This window comes from Camelina sativa, chromosome 7, assembly GCF_000633955.1.
Source record: "Camelina sativa cultivar DH55 chromosome 7, Cs, whole genome shotgun sequence".
NCBI lineage: Eukaryota > Viridiplantae > Streptophyta > Magnoliopsida > Brassicales > Brassicaceae > Camelina > Camelina sativa.
In genome coordinates this window covers 27,480,460-27,490,523 of record NC_025691.1, presented here as the reverse complement: position 1 = coordinate 27,490,523, position 10,064 = coordinate 27,480,460, and the positions used below count along the sequence as shown (strand labels likewise).

The window sequence follows — 10,064 nt, the reverse complement described above, 5'->3', positions numbered from 1 at the left end:
AAAAAAAAAAAAAAAAAAAAAAAAGATAATTATAAAAGTGGGAACGGAACAACAACACATCATGTATGTGACATAGTAATATTAATAATAATACGGGTTCTTTTTTCTTATATATATATATATATAGCATAAGAGATTTGGATTTTGGGCATGGGGGAAGGTTTGTATTACACACCTTATTGATTGATCTGTGTGTTGTGGTGTGGGTGCGATGCAAAATTAGAGAATAGAGAAAGGGTTTTTTTTAAAATCGAAAGTTTTATTGGTCGATGGCATCGGTATTTGGGCATGTACCATGGCCTGATATGTCGAAAATAACGAAGATAACTTTTCTAATGCTCTCTAGGGGATAATTATTATTTCTCTCTGTGTGTGTGGTTTATAAATTGAATTAGTAGATTTTTAAAAATATATACTCGGGAGGACAAACTATGTGTATGGTGTGTAGGTCTATCGTCTATGTATGTATATATGAACTTTATTATATAATAGTATATAAAGAAGGCTGAGTTAATTGGGGTGTGGTGGTTTTTGTTAATGGTTATGTTAGCTGTCAGTGTCAAAACAAAATTTATTGTTACCTTTTAAAGAGTAATTTGGATTTTTAGAAAATGGGTCAATTTGGCTGTATTTTTTTTTCCCTTTTTTTGTCCATAAAAAAAATAATTTTATATTAAATAAAAGGATTACTATGAGAAAATAAAAGGATTTTAATTTTAATGATAATATGTTAGGAATTTTTTTTTTTTTATAATCATTCAATCGACACGGCTCGATCTATAGCCAAACTCTACTGCAGGATAACGCGACTTGATGGATTCGAATTATGATGGAATCGGTCGCACAAGTTAGGAAATTTTGTTATTACTTAAGATAGTGTATATGATTGAATGCTTTTCGAAAACAATTACTTAAGATAGTAAATATCGTTCATGAAAAATAAAAAAAAACTAATAAATTTATATAGTATAAATCACGTTAAAATACCGTATTAAAGGGTTTTCCAAAACTTTTAAAACAAAATTTAAAAAAAGTTCTTAAAATTATAGGAAGTTTCGTGAATTTTTATGAAACAACTTAATAGTGGCGGATCCATAATTTTTCTATCATGGTAAATATATATATTTTAAAACAAAAATAATACCGAAGAAGAAAAATAAGAATGCTTGTTGCAGTGATGTTTAAAGAAAAGATGTTGAATTTGTTTAAAAAAAAAATAATCAACAAATACATTAAAGTTAAAAAGATACAGGTCTGAGATCTATTAAAAAAGCTTTGTTAACTTGGATTTCTGTGTTCAAAGTTTGAAATTAGCTCACCATTAATAAATAAAGAATTTGATGCTTTATCACTAGACAGTTAAGACTCAAAAGGAAAAAGTTACAGGGTCACATCCAAGGTGCCCAAACAAGCTTTCGCATAGAGATCTAACTTAGAGGTCATGTAATACAGTGACAGTATTAACTTGTTCGGCCACACATGGTAAAAGCCTAACAGGCATGTCAAAATCAGAGACAAACTGATCGCAGAGGAACCAAACGATAATGAAAGAAGTATAAAGCAAAGTGAACGCATCATGTATGTGACATAACTACACAGGACTCGAAGCACAGTAAATGATTTTACACTAAGGATTGGACTTTGGGCATGGAAGGTCATACCTTAATGATTATGTGATGGATGCAAATTGGAGAGAGAGACTTCAGGAGGTTGAATCTACGAGTTTAAGATCTATATATGTTTTTGTTCTTGGATGTGATTCTTCTCTTCTGGAATTGTGACGATTTATAGGTCTTGGGACTTGGGCATCTCTATTTGGGGATGTACCATGGCCACAATGTCAGAAAAGGGAAGATACATTTCTAGGGATACCTGTTATTGGTGTGTGGTTATAAATTGGATTACAGTGTAAGATTAAAAAGATAAGATTAAAAAAAAAAAAAAGGTATACGTTTCAATATGTATGTATGTGAATGAGTTTGGTTTTTGTTAATCATTATATATTTATATTAGCTGTCAAGGACAAACCAAATTAAATCGTCACCCTTAAAGATAAATGTAATTTGCATTTTGGGAAAAATGGGTCAGCAAATATTATATACTGTATTAATAAAACGATAATAATGAGAAAACTATTTCTTAAAAAAAAATTAGTTGTTGGCTGAAAAAGTTTGTCACTAACTCACTATGTCTATCTATCAAACTCATTAGATATCTACTCAATATCAATATTTTGTTTCGTTGGTACCACACTCAATTCAAGCCATCTAGATGCTCTTTTTGCAATAACATTGGCACAGACATGTAAAAATATTATATAGTGATAGTAAAATTATAATTTATAATTCTAGTTTAATAAAATTTTATGAGGTTTTATTAAGCATTTATAAAAACTTTAAAGGTATTCATAACGTATTTGTAAGGTATTTATAAATTATTTATATGGTATTTATAAGATTTTACACATATATAAATGTAGTTTGTGTATATGTTTATAAGTTTACACACATATTTGGATTAATCTCAAATTTTTAGAAATATTTTTGATAAGGTTTAATAGAAAAAATCATTTTTGAAATGTGGTATTGTAAAAAAGGTATTTTTTTAGATTCTCTGGATCTTTATTGAGTTTATCGAAAATTTACGCAATATAGTAAGAATTGAAAGTTGTTAGAAATCTTGTTTTTATGTCTTTCAAGAAAAGGAAAAAAACAATTAATGTTTAAGTCACTTAGTTTATAGAAAAATGTTCAAATGAACCGAGAATTCAAACAAAATTGATGCAATTTAAATTAATAATAAAATAAAAATTTTAGGTATAAATAACCATCAATTATTGAGTTTTTTTAAGATACAGTAGTCGAACATGCAAATCCAGAATGACAATTTTGACACCAAGAAAAGAAACGTCTGTTTAGAGCGCATAAATAACGTATTATATTATATAGTAATGTAATATGTAACGTCCCGACCGCCACTTCTTAATGGTTCTATGTCCACTTCCAGTCCATGGATCCACCATTTTTAGTGGATCTATGTCTACTCTTAGCATGTACATCCAACCATATCTGATGACCAGTTTACTACGTTCAGAAGGTTTTAAAGACTTGTTTACCGTTCCTACAGATCACCATAACATTTTTCCCACCCATCAAGAAATTACTCCAGCATATATAATCACGTTTAACTCTGGAATTCTCTCAAGATCTTTGACCGAAGAGATAAGTGTAATTTGGTAACATAGGTTACCAAATCAATTCTTTTAAACTTCTGCTCAAGTCTCTAAAATTGGGGTGTCACAATTATACTACATTGAAAAATGATTTTTATATAATTAAACAAATTTTATGAATATATTGTTACTAATATATTACTTACTAATGTTGTGTGCTTTTTTGTCAATTTGATGATTCTTCCTTATGTGTCACAAAAAAAAAAACTAGACTTTACTTTTGTGTTTAAGAAGAGTTTCATTTTATAATTTTTACGAAGAGTTTGAAACCATAAGTCAGTTTTTTCTCTAATATTTTAAGTTTTTTTAACTTATTAATTAGAAAGAAAACTGATTTAAGTGTACTGAAAAATGATCCAGAATGTTTATATATATTTGGTGTCATTTTTTCTGAAATATATTCGGCAAATTCGCGGTAATCTCCTTTTATTGTATTATAGGGTTTTGTCTGCATACAAGTAGAGAACGAAAGGACGAATTCTAGCTAGCCCAGCTAGGCTACTAAATTTTTTTTGTATGACGACTATTTTGTTTGAGTTTTTGGGGTTTAATCTATTGCAAATAAAATAAAACAGTTAATGATCAACGCAAGTTATATTAAATGCTAGTATAATACTATTGACATGCATGCGGTCAATCAGGAAACCATGTCTCAGCACAAAAGTAAAATCTGTGTGACCTCCCCAACAACTGATCAGCGTAGTCCACCACGCCTTAGCATCAGTTCACTTTTTGTAAACCAGAGGGCTCGGTTTGCTCTTTGTAGAGAGGCCCATGCACCATGTCTAAAATAATTTCTTAAGGCCCATATATGGTCTATTGTCCACCAAACATAAACGAGCACAATTCGTATTTTTGTTCTAGTTCCATACTTTTTTCTTAATGCCAGCTACTTATGCATATTCATGAAATGTTTTCAATATGAAACTCGTATTGATAAATTCATTCAACTCATCTCGACCAATATCCTTTACCTAGAATATCTTATTTGGCCATCCTACTTGGACCATCTTACTATCAAATTTGGACTTTGAAACCATGTTACTGATCAATGTTGGACATTACAAGAAAGAGGTTAAGTTAATCACAAGAATGGGCTTGGACTTGTACAATATGAAAGCTACATAAATCTACCACGATATTTACTATTCTATGTCTTTTTTTAAAAGGTGAATTTTGTGAAAACATATAATGTGTTTAACAAATAGGCAAAAAAGATGGCAAATCTTGTTGGATAGTTTACCAAACTAGTTACATATCGTATAAAACAATTTCATGGACCCATCACATTAGGTCACCACCCATGTCACTTTATTCTCATGATTCTAAATTGTATTTGCGTAAGAGTGGGTAAGAATCGTGGAACAACCCAAGGTTACTTGCAATCATTTGTTTTAGCATTTTATGTTTTCGTTTCATTGAGATATGATTTTTCTTCTTGTTTTAAAATACCTACGTAATTTATAACATTATATTAAATTATCGTCTCTTTAAAAATACCTATCATTGAAAATTGATATGTACATATATATATATATATATTCGACAGCAAGGAGGAAGTTGACTCTGAATTATTGACTTAATTTCATTTTGACTTCAGAGAATGTAGGCTATGCATTTTTTTATAAATACATACATTTGTAGAATATAAATTTTAGTACGATTATATGATTGTATATAGTGAGTGTGGAACTAAAATTTAGTAGACTTATAGATCGAAAACTAAACAGATGAATCATTTCCTAAACAAACTTGTAAAACATTGGACGTAATGTTACTAACGCAGCATGAAGAAATTTAAAACAAATTAACTTGATTAATTTGATTTTTATTCCAAGAAATGTCATTTTTTTACTGATTGATTAAAAGTTACCAAACGCAAAACCTATTTGTTAATTTATAATTTCTTAAATATACACATAACGATTTCAATCATGGTTAATCGTTGTATACGCTAAATGCCCATAAGGCCATAACCTTCAAGGTTAGTTTAAATTTCAAACAAACATCATCACTGCTCATTAGCTAGTCTAGTTTCGTAGCATATGAGATCATAAGATTATGTCACTAATACTATACATGGGATGCATGAAAGAACAAAATTAATAATTGCAAACTTCATTATTGCATTATGGGTCACGCTAAAAATGAAATACATATAGTATTAAATTCCTTGGTTTTGTAGAAAAAAATGCAAAAATTATAATCACTTTGTGGATATAACGAAATGGTGGTGGTGATAGCGCGTGTTATGTTACTACAAACATGTGAGCAAAAAGTGAACTTGAAAGTGTATTTGATAGTTATGATTGGCATTGACTCTCTTGTCCAAATGCCTTTGTAAATTTCAGCTTTTTCCTGTATTCTTTGTATGATTCTAATTTCAACCCCCTTTTTATTTATTTTATCCCAAACTGCCCCATAACTTTTTTTGTTTTCTATTTTATAAATCCACATCTCATCAACCTGATAATTTTTTGAATAATTAAATACAGTATACTTTACTAATCTCGTTAGAAGAAACTGATTTTTTACGGCACGATGAAAATTTTTTAATAAACCGGAATCCAATATAAGTACTACTAGTTCATGTGCATCATTAATTTCTTTGAGGTAATTTGTAATAAATAAGTATTTATCTTTTGAACTACTTTGTTATAAATAATCTCAGAGCTCAAATGCATCTTAAATAAGATTCATTAAAGCATGTTTGTCTCGCTCAGCTGGCAAATCTCTTCATTACTTTGCTCTCCACATGCCACCACCAAGTCCAAAGTCACCGATCTCACATTTCATAAACTCCATACAAAAATAAATTTTTCTTTATTTATACATCTTATCTGAACCTAATTTTAATGAAAAAGAAAGAACAGTGTTTAGTGGTGAAACTTGAATTTTTACCGTAATTTGTGTCCCCGACACCGTGCAAATAAGAAGTTGTAACACTGTTACCGAGCTCAACGTGCATAGATTATCACAAATTATTTACATTTACTAATAGTCTATTATAACAATCAAAATTTAAACTGGTCAATCTCACGATCACTTCTGAATTCACTAACGTCCAATTAGTTTTAAAATAATAATCGACAAGCTTTTTGGCCTTTTCCTCAATCTCAATGTAAGAAAGTTTTGGATCTTTCTCTCTAAAATAGTGTTTGTTAAGTGAATCGCTAACTATATAATTTAAAACCTAATGGGAAGTGTATCTAAGCTCTTAAGTTATGTATATAAAAAAAATGTTAAACCACTTGGTTTTAAAATTCATCTAAAATGATTATATACTCTCTATATATAAACTAAATTATTAAACAAATTTACAAATATATACTTTTTTTTGGTAAAACATTAGCAACTTGGATTTTAATTTCTTTATGGTATATGATCTACCGTGCTAATTGTACTGGTTAATGGAATTCGATTTCAACCCATTATTGATGATTTTTACCTGATTAGATTAATGATTGAATTTCCTGACACTTATATGTGATATTCGTACTATGATATATTACAATGATGAATAAGCTTAATGAGCCTTTGACAAAAAAAAAAGAAGAATAAACTTAATGAGCTACTAATAATATACCAAGAAAACTGAGTTTAACTAGATACTATAATAAGTTGAGTAGTATATATATATATATATAGTATACTGCTATAAAATATGATCCAATTTTTGCTTTTGGTTTCGAGTAAATGTTTTAAAACTAGGGATTGTATCATTTTCAAGAGCAGGTGAAAATCAAGATAAAAAGAGTACCAAGAGCTGTCAGTTTTATTATATTAACAATAACACAACACTAAATCACTAATGATCAAAGGGATTATAATAAAACCCTATGGTTTGAGATGTCACTTTTGGTTACTTTTAAAACATTTTTTTTCCCCTGGGATTCTTTGACAAACGATAGTCTTCTTGGTACTGGAAGACAATTCGGGTATCTCATTATTTGAGAGATTAATTATTTAAAAAATAAAAAATAGTGAAAGTGAAATGAAAGATGAAGAAGAAAAGAAAAGTAACATTCCAAGTTCCCCTTTACAGCAAGCATCCTATGTCTCTTAATTCCCTTTATGTCTTGGAGAAAAAAAAATTTGGAGGGAAAATTTATCCATTAGCAAAATAGTTTTTATATGACTGTATATTATCATTATAATTTGAAGTTATGTATGACGAAATTTTTAGAAAGGTCCAATTAGGAAAAGTGCGGTTTACATAATTTAAAACTTGGAAAAAAAAATTAAAATGGTATGGACTAATTTTCGACTTTGAAAAAAAAAAATCGATCACTCAAAACATTAATAAAATAGTGAAAGTTTTAAAATTATTTTGGTAATTACATTAGAAAATAGTGAAAGTTTTATAATTATATTGGTAAGTACAGTATCTTAATCTGCCTCAGTCCACTTAATTCACATTACTGTGATCTCGTGTCTTCATAAATTTATATAGTACAATAGTTGAGGACAATAAAGTATCTGATGGTTACAAAATAGTGAGCAAAAAAGTCAAACGAAGTGTATAATGGCCAATGGGCTACGAAATTTTCAATTATTTTTATATCCTTGTGTATATGCAAAAGTAATTAAATTGAGACCAATGAAGTGATGAACATTAAAATGTCAAATCAGGTTGACATAAGTAGAATTGTGGTTGTTTGGATAGTTTGACAAAATAATAATATAAAAATGTCTAAGTATGTCTACTGATGTACTGATTAGTGGTTTACTGGTTTAGCAATCGATCTCATCTTAATTAGTTGGCCTACTGCACCAAACAACTTCAGTGAGTGAGATGCAAACTTATCTATTCCTTATCTCATAAATTTCTAAGAAATCCAAATCATTTGTTTTCGTTATGTATTGGACTCATACTTGGTACCATAGCTCATATCCAGTTGACTACTTGCAGTAGCCATATAAGTTATGTTGCGGCCAAGTTATATTATCATCTAATTATCTGTTGAAATATGATTAGTTGATTGAATGCATGTTTCTATATATATCCAACGAAACATATGTATGATGAATTTCAAATAAACTATCTATAGTCTAATAAATGATACTCTACATAGACCATAATGGAGTAAAAAAAACAAAACATTAATTTTTTATGTTTACAAAACAGAAATTTATATGTAAGATTAAATAAAATAAAACTAAGTATAATATTGAGTAATCAAGCATTAGGAATGAGTACAAGAGTTAAGAGAATGTAACAAGAAAAGAAACAAAACAAAAAACAAAACGTAGGATCCTAATAATCCTATGAGGCTAGGAGAAGAGAACAGAACGGGACAATGAGCAATGCGATGGTTCAACAACTCCCACTTACATTCCAACAAGCCCATACAATACAACAGTTGTGTTCACCTTTTTGAGTAACTTTTCTTTGATAGGTTCAATATATATTATAATCTGATAATTGGGAAGTCGTTCAAATATTGACAAAAGAGTAGAAATATATAATATAATATATAGTTTTGTCTCCTTTCGTTTTCGTTTTTTTTTTCTCGTTTCACCGCAAAAATAGTAACGGAATATTGTTTTACCCTTTGGCTTGTCTTTGTACCATTTCATTTTTTTGACTTCTTTACTTTTAGTATATATAATCAATTATTAAAAACTCTTTGTTTCTTGGACACTTGAGATTAAAAGAACTTTCTTTTTGTAACGGACGGTTATTTACTTGTCAGTCTCTAAGTGTAGTCAAAGCTGTAACAAATGCTGTACAATTCCATGTGTTACAATATGTCAATATCATGAGTACTTGTTTAATATTGTGGGTAAATAAGTTGAAAAAGTTTTCCTTAAAGTTTACTAAGTGAGTTTATAGAGAGAAATATTGGGGGGTTTAATCTTTAATGTATACTAAGTCGTATTGGAAAGTAGTGTGTGTCCTAAAATTATTACATTTCTACTTCCCATTGTTACCAAAAAAAAAATATATATATTAGATTTCCGGTTATATATCATTATGTAGCTTACTAGCTTACCAATCTATACCACACACAGATTACCAAAAAAAAAAAAATCTATACCACACACAAACCCTGTGGAAATAGAACTAATGTAGTACTTTTGTTTCTCTTTATAATGTTTTGATATTATTTTTCTGTTGCAGCAATAGAATATAAATATATATACATCACATTTTATAATTTTCATGAAACTTTTGATTTATCTTTGAGAATTTGTTAAAAATACATTTTTTTGAAATGTCTCATTTATCTTCTATATTAACCATATAGTATTGTATTGTTCTTGTATCATTAATTAATTATATTATAAAATACGTTATTTATTTAAAATAATTACCTATTGTTTATTCGACCACAATATTATTTTCTACAAATAAGAAATATTCACCCAAAATTACAATATATATTTATTAATTCGTGAAAAAGTTTTTACATTATATAAAGATTTTTTTACGTAAATCGATATCCCACGTAAAATGTTGTGCTTTTAATGCAAAAGAGAAAGTCCCTAACAACAAAAAGCTTAAAGATTGATAAAGAAAGGCTAAGAGAGGTGAGGTGATGATGTGAGATTCTTCTCTCTAGGGTCAAAAAAGTTATACCCACACTCTTTTTGCTCTTCTGTGCGTATACGCGCGTGAGACAGAGAACACAAGAAAAAAAAAAAAACATCAAATCTTTGCTACTTCTCTTTGGTCGTATCCGTATATATGTTCTTTCTTATAAGCAAAAAATAATCGCTTTCATAAACTCAGATTTGTTTCTCTTTTGTTTCCAATGGTGGAAGAAGACAAGTGATGTGTGTTCTGTTCTTGGAGTTTAGTTTCTCTTCCTTATGATTCATTCATCAA

At 28.9% G+C, this 10,064-nt stretch overlaps 1 protein-coding gene across 1 annotated transcript in view; it reads left to right on the top strand.

Moving 5' to 3' along the window:
- The window catches only part of LOC104702894, a 7,089-nt gene continuing 6,832 nt past the window's right edge, over positions 9,808-10,064 (top strand). Inside the window, exon 1 of the mRNA XM_010418815.2 lies at positions 9,808-10,035. The gene's annotated coding sequence lies outside the window, so the exon portion shown is untranslated. The remainder of the gene's footprint in view (positions 10,036-10,064) is intronic.